At 40.6% G+C, this 14,086-nt stretch overlaps 1 protein-coding gene across 1 annotated transcript in view; it reads left to right on the top strand.

Moving 5' to 3' along the window:
• The window catches only part of C9H11orf53 (chromosome 9 C11orf53 homolog), a 245,624-nt gene that overhangs the window by 181,380 nt on the left and 50,158 nt on the right, over nt 1-14,086 (top strand).

Genomic DNA, 14,086 nt, shown 5'->3' on the forward strand with positions numbered 1-14,086 from the left:
GTGGGTATGTGAGCATGTGTGCACGCATGTGTGCACACGGGCATGTATATGCATAGTGTGTGTGATCGTGTGTGTGCATACGTGTGTACATGTGTGTGCGAAAAAGCATGAATGTGTGTACATGTGTGTACAGGAGCATGCATGGGTGCATACATGTGTGTGCATGAGGCTCAGAGGCAGTGTTCTGGGTTCTAATCCACATAGGCCTATGACTTTGGGCAATTGTTTTAACTTTTCTGTGCCTCAATTTTCTCATCCATAAAGAGCGGATACCAATACTTTACCTACTTCATAGTTTTGTCAAGATAAAATGATATGAGACCATTAGAACCATGCTTAGTACTGAATAAATACTCAAAAATTCTAAGTGTTATTGTTATTAGTTATACCCTTTATTTGTCAGAAAATAGTTTCTTCTTTGACTGAATCCCAGATAAACGCCTCAATTTCAGGTTGAAACTGCTCTGTTTATTCGTGAAATCCTGGCTCAGTAAACCCAGATTTAACATAAGATTTTCTGGTATTAAGCCCTTCTTTAAGGATCTGTTAGCTCCTAGGGGGTCATCATCTCAGGGATGCCCTCACTTTTAAGATTTTATAGGTTGGCCTCTGCCTCATGTAAGCCCCAGCATTCCAGATTATCTACCTTTTCTCTCACGAGCTTTATCTTCTCTTCTTCTGACACCCCACAATCTACTTTACATCTTCATCATCCTAGAGACTCCCCTCTCTCCTAGAAAAGATTCTCTCTGCTTCTACACGGAGTAAGTCAGCACATTCCAGGTTCATGCCCCAGTTATACAACCTATTCTAGCTTATCCTCCCTCTTGCTAGGCCAGAGTATTCAGGAGGTCCCACTCTGATAATGACGAGGCCTATTATCTTGGGTTACACTTCAATCCACACAGTTTATTGGGAAATTTGAAGACATGATGTCATGTGCAAGAATGGACTGTTCGGGAAACAGCAGAAGTTTTGGCATGACTGGGGCATAGCCCGTGTGGGAAGGGTGATAGGAAGAGCTGAAGATGGGGAACGGTCTTAGCGGATCAGGTCAAGGAGCTCAACATTTGTCTGATTGTCACTGAGGAGGCATGGAAGAATGTTAAGCAGGATGGAGTCATCATCACATCCGCATTTGAGAACTAGAACTCTGATTGGAACAGAGAAGAGGGATAAGAACAAAAGTGACCACATATATGGAGGACAGGTGAAAGACAATTTTCAGAACCACCTTTGAGAAACGGTAAGGAAGTGGCTTTAAGGATAGAGAAGAGGGACAGCTGTGAGAAGTTGGATACACTCAACAGTATTTGAATTTTAAGATTCTGAAGGTGATGAGTGGGAGGAATAAGTCTAAGATGACTCTAAAGCTTCTGGCTTCAGCGACTAGAATAGAGATGACATGCCTTTGACTAAAGTGAGCAATATGGAAGAAAAACAAATGACATGAAAACAAGTTCAGTTTTAGATGATCACAGACATCTAAATGAACATGTCTACTAGGCACTTTGAAGTTCAGGTCTGGCATTCAAGAGAAAGATCTGGAGATACAAATTAATATAATATGCCAATATAGATATTAGCATAAAGATAGAAGTTTGAACCCCTGGGAGTAATGAGATCAACCCAATACATTAATCAAATAGGGCAGATAGCATAAGAAAAGAAGGTAGTCAAATATGGAACCCTAAGGAAGACCAGTAGTTCAGGAATGCGCAAAAAAAATATGGATACTGGGAGAGAATGCCAGAATGGTTGGAAGACAATCAAGAGAGAATAGTAGCTTGGAAGTTTAAGAGATGAACAAGTTCAGGAAGGAGCTGGTCAGAAGTGTGAAATGCTACCAGTCAAGTAAAATGAGTAGAGCAAAGACTAGAGGGAGAAATGGCCATGGGATTTGGAAATTACATGAGAAAATTGGAAACCTTAGATGGTGAGTCTCAATAGTGATCCTCTCTTGAAGTGGGGAGTGGGTGGGTGTTTGGATTCTCAGTTGTTTGAGTTAATTTCAACATTAGCTTGTTACGGATGACATTTGATAATTAGAGACTTTAGAACACGTGTGTGTGTGTGTGTGTGTGTGTGTGTGTGTGTGTGTGTTTAAAATGTCACAGAGCAAAAACCTTAACTTCAATATCTGCTGTGATGCCAGGCAAGTCCCAGCCCTGGAAGGAGTCCAGTGAGCTCAGGATTTAGTTGGATTGGTGCTAACGTAAGGTCTTCAGAGTCAAAAATTCTAAATATAAGGAATAATGACTACCTCTAACGAAAAAAAAATGTGGGTGTTATACTAGATGAACTCACTTTGAAAGGAGAGAAATTGGAACACCACAGCAAGAAGATTGTCCATTTTTAGTATGAAACAAAGGCACATGTTTAAAAGGTGAGAAGTAGAGTGGAATATACCAAGAGCAAGTCAAATACAAGACCTCAACAGCCTGGAGACAAATAATAAATTTGTGTGCATGGCTCCAGGAGCAGTGCCCAGAACATCAATGGACAGGAGACTTATTCTTTATATCTAGATGGCAATAACCGGAGGAGACAACATCTAGGACACCAAAATTAATGAGAGTAAAAATCACATGAGACGAGCAGTGTTGACAATGAGGACTAGAAAGTCAGTTACAATGGAGTTACAGTGATACACTGTGAACTCAAAAAGATCTCTGATAGGGCACCTGGGGGGCTCAGTGGGTTAAGCCGCTGCCTTCGGCTCAGGTCATGATCTCGGGGCCCTGGGATCGAGTCCCACATCGGGCTCTCTGCTCAGCAGGGAGCCTGCTTCCCTCTATCTCCCTCTCTGCCTGCCTCTCCATCTGCTTGTGATCTCTCTCTCTGTCAAATAAATAAATAAAATCTTAAAAAAAAAAAAGATCTCTGATAAAACTGTGACTCTCCCCTCATGGACTGTGAGAGGAGCAAGTGATTTTTGTGGCGACGACTGTGATTTAGATATACTATGAATATAACTGTCTTCATTAACTCAGCATCAGGCTGCTGTTATCCAGGCAAATGTGTGTCATCTGTATAAATATATACTCCTCCACTCAGCGAACTTGAGCCACACGAGGAGCTGAGTGCTATGGGACAGACTCTGAGTTCTATGAGGCACAAAGGATAATCTGTGTTAACTGCCTTACTATTCTAAGAACAGTGCCCTGTATATAGCCTCTGATGTCAAGGGGCTAAGATTTGGTCAGAAGTAAAGTCTGTGTGGATGCAAAGAGAGAGGTAGAAGGAAGTATAATTGGTGGCTCAGATTTTCATTGGAGAGATAAGAATTGGACAATGTTGGGGTGCTCAGGTGGCTCAGTGGGTTAAGTGTCAGACTCCTGACTTCGGCTCAGGTCATGATCTCAAGGTTGTGAGATGGAGCCTGTGTTAGACTGCATAGAGCATGTAGCCTGCTTAAGGCTCACTCACTCTCTCTCTCTCTCTCATTCTCTCTCTCTCTCTCCCTCTCCTGCTCTTCTTCCCTCTCTTTAATAAAAAAAAGGAAAGAAAGTGTTGCATAATGCATGAAAAGAGAGAACATTGAATAAAAAGAGAGGACATCATAAAGCACGTGCTGTACCTGGCACATAGTAAACACTCAATAAATGATTGCTATTCCTAACATTAGACAGTGGGTTCATTTTAGGCAACTCCTCTGAAAATAAGGTATTTTGGGGAAATCCTAAAGCTTTCAGATAGATTTGTAACCAGTCACGAATTTGGCTTTGGATACAGTTTCAACCTCCCTAATAGAGGATAATGTAGTCTCTTCAGATGAGCAGTGTTTTTAAGACAGATGGTTTAGATCAGTTGCCTTATTATTCAAAAGTCTGCCCCTCAACAGGAATCCAGAGAAGTTTAAACTGAAGATGAGTGGTCATTCTCAGCTAGAGTCATCCCCCATCTTGAGAAATACCTCTTCCCTTATGTTTTGGTTACACTTTCCTTTGATGGACAAATAGCTCCAGCTGTTTCAACCCTTCAAGTGCCTCAAGCCGTTCTGGGCAGGCTTTGTATCCCACTCTTCCTATGGAGACAAGGGGATCTGCATTCAGCCCCTGAGGAGTAGAAAGGACCCACGTTTTCCCTCTGATCTTAGCCTAATTATTTTTGTAAATATAAATACTACCCCTTAGACTGTCCTCTGTGGCTCTAGTTCACCCAGCAAAAGGAAACACCCTGGATTTGAGTACTGAGTACAGTCCCAAGAAGAAAAAAATCGGGAATTTTAACACACTAGTTGTTGAATAAGCAAGTGTTCTCAGGTGAATAGAGGAAAGTTTGCCAATAGCTGGGGCTTTTTCTAAATTCATACTGACAAACATTCCAGGGTATGATCAAATCATTAATGTCAATTTCATTTGATTTTCTTTCACACACAGTGTTCTGGGTTTTTAAGGTAGTTATGCTTTTTTTTAGCCTTCTGGCCTTGGTTTGTATAAGATCAGGACCAGTTTGTAACCCAAAAAGCAAGTGAGAATTGATTCCCTCCTCAGTGAAGGACAGTATGTTTGGAACATCATAATAAAGACAGATCTGATACGACAAACAGCAAGACAAAACTACCTTCGAATGAAAAGCCAGTCACTGCAGTTCTCATCCTATGGAATGTGGTAGCCTCCATTTTATAGTTAGATCCTTATATTTCATTCACCCATTTGATGATTAAGATGAAAGACTCAGATCAAAAAATATATTGTCCATTAGCCATGAACCTGATAGATAGACCTTGGTTCCTTTTATTCAGGTGGAACTATGTGCTGCCTCCTAAGATGTCCAACAGCTCGTACCAACTGTGTCAGCGACATCCCTGGAGAAAAGTGCATTTTTCTTGCCAACAGCAGTTCTACTGGAGCCAGCTTTCTGGCTTGGGTAAAAATAGCTGTTTTCATCAGTCATCACACTTCCTGCTCAGCTTTTTTATACATGCAATTTCTACAAATGGAAATAATGTGGGGAAGTGGGGCTTTCGATGTTATGAAATTCATAGGCTGCATCTGTATTGAAGTAGAGTTTATGGCAGAAATTGTAAGGGAATAAAAAAGAGCAAGGACTTTTCAAAAATGTCAAAAAGACTGCCAATTGCAGATGCTTCCCCTGATTGGGGAAGAGACCAGCTCTCACAGGTGCAATGAGATATGTACATCCCGCTCATCACCACCTTGTGATCTCCATCAATAGACATCACTGTTAGGGAAAGAATATGTAGAAATAAAGTATGTTGAGTTCTGATAGCTGCTTTGAGACAGCTAATGAGAATAAAAACAAAAGTGAGAACTCTAAGATGTGGTTACTCAGAGTTATTCCCTCACCCACCCCCCCCCCCCCAGGGAAAACACTTCTATACTGAGGATGTTTCTCCTTGGTACATCCCATAAAGTTACCAAGATGTCATTGTTTTTAGATAACCTTTTTATTGAGATATGATTTAAATATAGAGCAATGCATGAACCTTAAGTGTACAGTTGAAAGAGTTTTGCTGTTTTAATTGAATACATACAGTATTACATTAGTTTCAGGTGTACAACATGGTAATTCAATATTAATGTATTATGAAATGCTCACCATTATAAGTGTGGTTACCATATGTCACCATATAAAACTATTGCAATATTATCGACTAAATTCCCTTTCTATACTTTACCTCTCTGTGACTTATTTCTTTTATACCTAGAAATGTGTAACTCTTAATCCCTTTCCCCTATTTTACCCATCCCCACCCCCACTCCAACCACCAGTTTATTCCCTATATCTATGAGTCTGTTTCTGTTTCGTTTTTTTTTTCCTTGCTTTGTTTTCTTTTTTAGATTCCACATATAACTGAAATCATATGGTATTTATCTTTTTTCTTCTGACTTATTTCACTTAGCATAATAACCTCTAGGTCCATCATTGTTACAAATGGCAAGATTTCATTATTTTTTATGGCTGTTTTTCACAGTGGCTGCATCAATCTACATTCTCACAGCAGCCCACGTGGAGGTTCCCTTTTCCTCACCAACATGTGTTGTTTCTTACCTTTTTTATACTAGCCAGTCAGACAGATATGAAGAAGCATCTCGTTGTAGTTTTGATTTGCATTCCCCTGACGATGAGTGATGTTGGGCATCTTTTCATGGAGTCAAGATGTCTTTTTTAATGTCCTAAAATCACCTAGATATATAATAAAGGTAATAAAGGCAGTTCACACATTTCTGAAACATAGACTTCCTTTACTACCTAGTTTACTTGTCAACCTTTGGCTTAAAACAACAACAACAACAACAACAACAACAAACCCGAACAGTTCAGGACGAAATGATCAGACTAGTTGTGTATTTAACAAAAACATATTTCACACCCAGTTCATGAGGCTAGATGTTAAAATCATGGAACATCAGAGCTGGAGAGGACTTCAGAAGGTTTGAAAAGACTGAAGGTTTGAGAAGCACAGTTGATTCCAACATGCATCTGAGTTTGAGAAAGTGTTCCAAATTAGATCTCAAATTTTAATGGGCAAATAAATTACTTGAAGATCTTGTTGAGGTACAGATTCTGACTCAGTAGGTCTGGAGTAAGGCCAAAATTCTGTATTTCTAACAAATTCCGAGGTGAAGCTGATGTTATCCATAATCACAGAGTGTTATCCATGATCACACTCTGGGCAGTGGAGTCTTGGAGATCTCCCAGCCTAGAGGTTGCCAAACTGTGTTCTCAGAACTCTAGTAGGACTCTGTGGAGAGTGCTGGGCAATTTCTGCAATCTCAGATTGCATTTGCTAGATGAGGCTCATCTAAGCTCGAATCTCTCATCCATTCTCCACCATCACCATTCGCGTCTCTCATCTGTTCTCGACCATCACCTCTTCCAATTTAAATTGTCTTTTAATGTCATTGTCTTTGACTGACTTTAAAATGTGTAAATATTATAAATGTGAACAGAAAATATATAGAGACATAGTTTACATACAACATTTTGTTTGACAAGAACGCACACTGCTAAAAAGTACTTCTCTGGTTCCTTCCATTATACAGATAAGGAAACTAAGACCCAGAGGAGACAACTGACCTCATGGAAATCACGTCACACTTAAATATAGCCAACACAATTCCCTGTCTCAGCACCTAGTTTCCTTGTATAATTTAAGAGAGACCCATCCAACGAGGCCAAAGCAGTGGGAATGCAATCTGAGTTGCATGTCTGCCTGTTTATATGCCAGTGTTTATGCCAAGGAAGCAAAGAAACTCGGGAATGCCAACATAGCCCTTGGGCATGCTGGGTACAGTTTGAAGGATGGTTCCAACCAGGGCTGTGTTGAAAATGGAAGGAAAACATAGATATGCATCTATTCTTTGGAATTCGTGTTTTTGTATTCTTTGAGTAAATACCAGTAGCGTGATTACTGGACCATTTGGTAATTTTATTTTTAATTTCTTAAGGAACCATCATACTATTTTCCACAATGGCTCCAACAGTTTGCATTCCCATCAACAGTGTAAGAGGATTCCTTTCTCTCCATGAGCTCTCCAACACCTGTTGTTTCTTGTGTTTTTGATACTAGCCATTCTGACAAGTGTGAAGTGTTATCTCATTGTGGTTTGATTTGCATTTCCCTGATGATGAGTGATGTTGAGCATCTTTTCATGTGTCTATTGGCCATCTGGATGTCTTCTTTGAAAAAATGTCTATTCGAGTACTCTACCCATTTTTTAATTGAATGACTTAGAGGATTTTGGTGTTGAGTTGTATAAATTCTTTATACATTTTAGATGCTGACCCTTTATCAGATATGTTGTCTGCAAATATCTTCCCCCATTCAGTAGGCTGCCTTTTAGTTTTGTTGATAGTTTTCTTCACTGTGCAGAAGCTTTTTATTTTGATGTAGTCCTGACGTTTTATTTTTGCTTTTGTTTTCCTTGCTTCCAGAGACACATCTAGAGAAAATGTTGTTATAGCCTATGTCAGAGAAACTAATGCCTGCACTCTCTTCTAGGATCTTTATGATTTCATGTCTCACATTTAAGCCCTTAATCCATCGTGAGTTTATTTCTGTGTATGGTGTAAGAATGTGGTCCAATTTCATTCTCTTGTGGTAGCTGTCCAGTTTTTCCAACATGATTTGTTGAAGATACTATCTTTTCCCCATGGCATATTCTTGCCTCTTGTCAAAGATTAACTGACCCTAAAGATGGGTTTATTTCTGGACTTTCTTTTCTGTCCTATTATCTATGTGTCTATTTTTTTTCTAGTAACACACTGTTTTGATTACTAAAGCTTTGTGGTATAACTTGAAATCTGAAATTGTGGTATCTCAAGTTTTGTTTTTCTTTTTCAAGTTTGCTTTGGCTATTCAAGGTCTTTTGTGGATCCATACAAGTTTTAAGATTATTGTTGTTCTGTGAAAATGCTCTTGGTGTTTTGATAGGGATTGCATTAAATCTGTAGATTGTTTTGGATAGTATAGGCAAAGAATATAAAAACATTAATTGGAAAAGATATGCCACCCCCATGTTTTTTGCAGCATTATTTACAATAGCCAAATTCTGGAAACTGCCTTAGTGTCTACTTGGGTAGATGAATGAATAAAAGGATAAAAAATTATATATACATGTATATAATTTTAAAAAGAAAATAGAAGGAAAACCAAGAGTGACTCCTCCAGAGTTCTGTGACCAAGAAGGAATTTGCGGAAGCAGAGGCCTGACTGCTCAGAGGGCTGTAGAGACCACACCTTTGGCTTGGAACCAGACTAGACTTGGGGGTAAGACCTTGATTATTCAGACATGGAAACAATAAAGACAGTACTCCAGTTCTCATCTGGTGAACATACTAAAGGTGAATCCAATTTAAAACCACAGGTGTAAAGATCTGATTGTTGCATTCACTTGTGCAAGTTTGCCATGATTACATATCATAACTTTATATTCTTTTATCCTAGGATCTACTTAGAGTTTTTGCATTCTAAGTGGCTGACTGTGAGTGAGCTATAGCACAAGGATCCCTGGGGACAGGCAGCACATGGCTAGTGAAGTGAAATGCAAAGGCACAAATTAAGGGGGTAGAATTCTAGGAAAGTCCCCTGTCATTTGTCTGATAGCAAAAAGAATCATTTGGAGAACTTTCTATTTGGGAGCTCCGTAGAGGTTTTCATTGTTCTTACAATGCTAAACATTAAACCTAATGAAAGATATCTTAAGGTCGAAGCATGTGATATAGATAGGTAGATGGAGATAGAGAGATGGAACATATATGTAACACATATGTGTGTGTTTCTTTTTTATTTATCAGTTTCCCCAGAAGGAAGCAGATGGCACACTCAAACAGGATAACCGCGGAGACTTTAGTGAAGGACTATCCACAAAGAAGGCCACAGGGTCGAGAGAAACCAGGATTAGTGAGGACCTTGGAGCTGGCAATAGCAGAGAGCTGCCCCTAGGTCTGATCAGGGAAGGAGAACACGCCTTTATAGAAATTCAGTGAGACCTACAGCTGAAGACGAGGGCTTCCCAGGGCAATAGCAGCCTTGACCTCTGGTCGAGCCAGTGCCAACCCACAGCCCAGCAACAGGGGCTTCCATGGGAATAAATACCTTGATCTTTTTTTTCTTCCACCCAACTTTCTGTTGCACGTTACTGGTACTCTCATTGGCCAAACGTGATGCCAAAGGACAAGGGAGCTTAGTTGATTCAGCCCAGGGAGGCAGCCTCTTCGGACACAGAGTGAGGCAGTAAGTGAATCTGGAGCACCCAGAGACCTTGCTGTTATGTCTGGACACCTGGTCATCACCGTGCCCCTCCCCTTCCCCGGCACATACCCCCCACCCCTTTGTCTCCGTGCTGGAGTACCCTGTTGCCACCTCTTCTGTGGATCTACATCCTCTCAACCTTAAAGGCTCTGGCTATACAGGTGATTTGCACAGTAAACCTTCCGTCTTGGGTACAACTGTGATGTCCCCTCAAATGACAGTAGGGTTTGGGAAGGCCAGGACCATGACCGTCTCTAGCAGAGAAGGCCTATTTCCAGCAACTTCCTCAACAAAAACCATCATGTGACCCTCATGGCCCAGGGCTGATCCGTTGCAGACAATCAGCATACCATGGAATCAGAGAGAGGGGCAGCATGCCCATGAGAACCCATAGCTGCCTGTTACATTTTTTGTCCCACCTGCTTGTCCCTTATGCCCCCCCGCCCCGACCCCAGTCTCAGGATCCTTGACCATGATGGTATCAATCCAGCCTGCATAGGGACTTATAGTCTCTACAATGCATTAACACTTGTCAATTAGCTGCCGTCATTTAAAATTCAGGAGATGCCACGTAATCTTGGTGTACTGTTTTTTTTAGAAAATGGGACAGTTTGGCAACACTGATTCCCAGTCTCTCGTGATGACAGCCAGCTGGAGCAGCACAGTGATGCTCCTTCAGAATGAGCACATGCTGTCCAGTCCATTCATTATACTCCCCATCTAGCCTGCCTTCCTCCCTGACAATAGCTGACCTTTCCTCCAATTATGCAAGTTTGCAAGCCCTGCTTTATGGGCATCTCACTGCTGTAATTCCCCCTCCCACTCCAAGCCTTCCGCCTAATCCTTTCTGATTAATTCTATAAAGCCCTCACCCTACTATAAACAAGCTCATCTCTTCCCTCAGCCCCATTTCACAATGTCTCTTCCATTCCCTTCTATTGTGGGTTGAATTTTGTTCCCCCAAAAGATATGTTGTAGTCTGAATCCCCACATATGTGAATGTGACCTTATTTGGAAATAGGGTCTCTGCAAAGATAATTATACTAAGATGAGGTCATACTGGATTAGGGTGGCCCTTATAAGGAGAGAGAGGTTTGAAGACATGGAGGATACACAGAGAAGGTCATATGAAGTTGGAGGCAGAGACTGGAGTTATGGTGCCGTGAGCCAGGGAATGCCAAGGATTGCCCATAACCGCCAAAAGCTAAAAGAAGCCAGGAAGATTCTTCTGGAGCCTTCAGGAGGATCATGGCCTTGCTGACACATTCATTCATACTTCTCGCCTCCAGAACTTAGAAGGAATAAATTTCTGTTGTTTTAAGCCACTGTGTTCGTAGTACAGTTGACCCTTAAGCAACACAGGTTTGATCTGCTCGGATCCACTTACACATGGATGATTTTCATGAACTATAAGATAGTACTATAAATGTATTTTCTCTTCTTTATGGTTTTCTTAACATTTTCTTTAGCTTAATTTATTGTAAGAATACAGTATATAATACATGTGATATAACAAAGTATGTGTTAATCTGCTGTTTGTGTTATTAGTAAGTCTCTGGTCAACAGTAGGCTATTAGTAGTTGAGTTATGGAGAAGCTCAAGTGTTATCCACATATTTTCGACTGCATGGGGGTGGGGATCAGTGCTCCCCCATGTTGTTCAAGGTCAAGTGTGTTTTGTTGTGGCAGCCCTAAGAAACCATTACTCCTCTTCCTAACTGGAGGTGGGATTTCCTCTTGAGATTCTCACAAGGGTGCTTCAAGGATTGACATTCTGTTGGTGCCAGGGGTCTGAAGGTAAATAATGTGAAAGTATTTCTTGCTCCTTGGTCTCAGACTTTCACCAGAGAAGACCGCTGGAAGCACTAGGGCACTGTGAGAAGACCAGGAAGTAGGTTCTCTGCACAGATACATTTCGGTGTAGAACTTAAGCTTGAAAGCAGACATTCATGAGAGCTACAGTTCTGCTCTGTCTCCAGCATTTCTATAGTGCTGACATAGAGTCAACATCTACTGAATTTTTGTTGAATGAATGAATGGGTCTTAGCAATTAAGGCCTTTGAAAAGCATGCCATTCTGGCTAAGTCTCTAGGTCTTGCATACTGACCAACTTGACCCAAAAGTGTGAGCTAGATGAATGGTTACTCCAGTTGAAAAATGTCATTTCTTTGAAACATTGTAAATGAAAAAATAGTTTCATGATAGAAATATAGGAAAATTAAAGGGTAGAACTGAAGATTAATTGGACTAAGACCTACAGTTCTCAAATGATGGTTCTCTAATTTCTTATAATAGTTTTTATTAAACCAATGTTTGAATATTTAAATAAATATTTAAATACACATTTAAGTATTTAAATAGATGCAGTTACAAAAAATGTGTTATCTCAGTCTGGGGAAAGGCAGCAGACATTCAAGACAAGAGGCCACATGGTGACAGGCAAAATGTGGGAACAAGATGTGCCTTTCCATCACCTGATGTGACATGGGGCACTGGGCCAAATGGGTTCCAGTCTTAACTCCTTGTCTAAAGTCACTCTTGGCAAATTGGAAGTCTCCACTAATTACCAAGAAATTACGAGTACTCTATTGATTTAGAAGGTTTGTGATTTGGCTATTTTTCAAATGCCTACAATTGCTTTGCTGTTACAAATTTGACACAACATAACAGCAGAAACCTTATTTTTTCACCAGCACCAAATTTTGGTAAAATGTATAAAATTTGATTTTCTTATAAACATCGAGTACTCCTAGTAACAGATGTTCCCCAAATACAGACCTTCAATTGTAGATTAATGTGTGTAAAGTAAACACACTCTACTTTAAGCAGTATTCGAAGACAAACAATCTCTGGGTCACTCAGAACTGATGTTTGCATAGAATGTAATCCCAGTGGAAAGCCATGTTTAAATAATAAAAATATTTTCCTGTGAAGTTTCTGATAAAGGCTCAACTCAAAACAAAATAACTCATATTTATATAGCTAAAACAGAAATACTTTTTAAATTCTTTTTGGGGGAGCATCTTAGTGAATTTTATTTCTAACTTCCAAATTCCTTTTGTGAACCCTCTCTAAAAGCAGAGATTATCAATTGCTTCTGACTGAGGCTCTGAGTGTAGATAGCTGGGTCTCTTGGGAGATAGAAAGCATAGGAAGTGTTGGCTCAGCAAAGGCACCATGTTTAAGGTCCCACACATGAGGAAGAGCAACAGGCCTGGACACTCTCCCAGGAGCTGGGGAAGACCATCAGGGGAGGACCATCCCACTACACAGGCTTCTACCCTCCTCTAAAAGATCCTGCCATGTTTCATACCTGTTATCCCCCAAATCTCATCTCCATCCTGTTCCCTCTATGACTAATTCTAACCAAATTCTTTAGCCCAGTCCTTGGATCTTCCAGTCAACAATCAGCAAACTCCCCTGTGTCCTCCACTTCTTTACTTGCCTTAAATGAGAACCTGGCTGTGTCCTAATGAAACTGTCTGGCCCCCAGCCCTCTCAGCCTCCAGAAGTAGACCCACATTCGTCTGGTGGCTGGTGCCCCCGGTGACCTGGTGCCCCTTCTCAGACTACTTTTTCCATATCCTTGGTCCTGAGACGTTCCTGACACCTTCTCCCTCTCCTCACTGTTAACGTCTCCTCAACTTGTAGTCACTTCCCTCATTTTTTGAAGAATTCGACTTCTAGCCATGGAAACCTTTGCCACCCCCCACCGCAGCTCATTATCATTCCCTGTTGTCTCATATGAGCTTTAACACATGGAGGAGGCAAGAATATACGGTCAGCTGTTCAATGTGACTAATAGTCAAACAAATGCAAACAAAACCCATCAGTTTCAACACTGTGGGGTTGGCAACATTTTTGATATGATGAGCCTGCTACTGTTAAGTGTGTTGAAGATGAGGATACAGGACAATCTTCGCACACTGAGGAGACCATACATTGGTGCAGCCACGGTAGGAGTCATTTTGTACTAAAAGCTAAGTTAGAGATCAACAAACCCAGAAATAATGCCTCTAGATACATGTGCATGGAAACAAACACTGCAAAGTTGATTTCATTATTGTTTATACCAATATGACAACCCAAATGCCATCAACAGATGGATAGAGGGTTAACTCGGCGTATTCGTGCTCTGGAATAGTACATAGCGATTAAAATACACACACAAAACAATCAACACAGAAATTTGGGTGGAGGCTATCTCTGCGGTAAGAAACTAGATAGTGTGGCTGGGGAAGCATACAAATGGGTCTTTATCTATACCTATTATATTTTATTCATTATATTAAAAAAGAGGAGAGAAACATGAAACAGTTTAACCTGAGGAACAAGCAAATTTTTTAAAATGAGAGAAAATGTC

This window comes from Mustela erminea, chromosome 9 (assembly GCF_009829155.1).
Source record: "Mustela erminea isolate mMusErm1 chromosome 9, mMusErm1.Pri, whole genome shotgun sequence".
Lineage (NCBI taxonomy): Eukaryota > Metazoa > Chordata > Mammalia > Carnivora > Mustelidae > Mustela > Mustela erminea.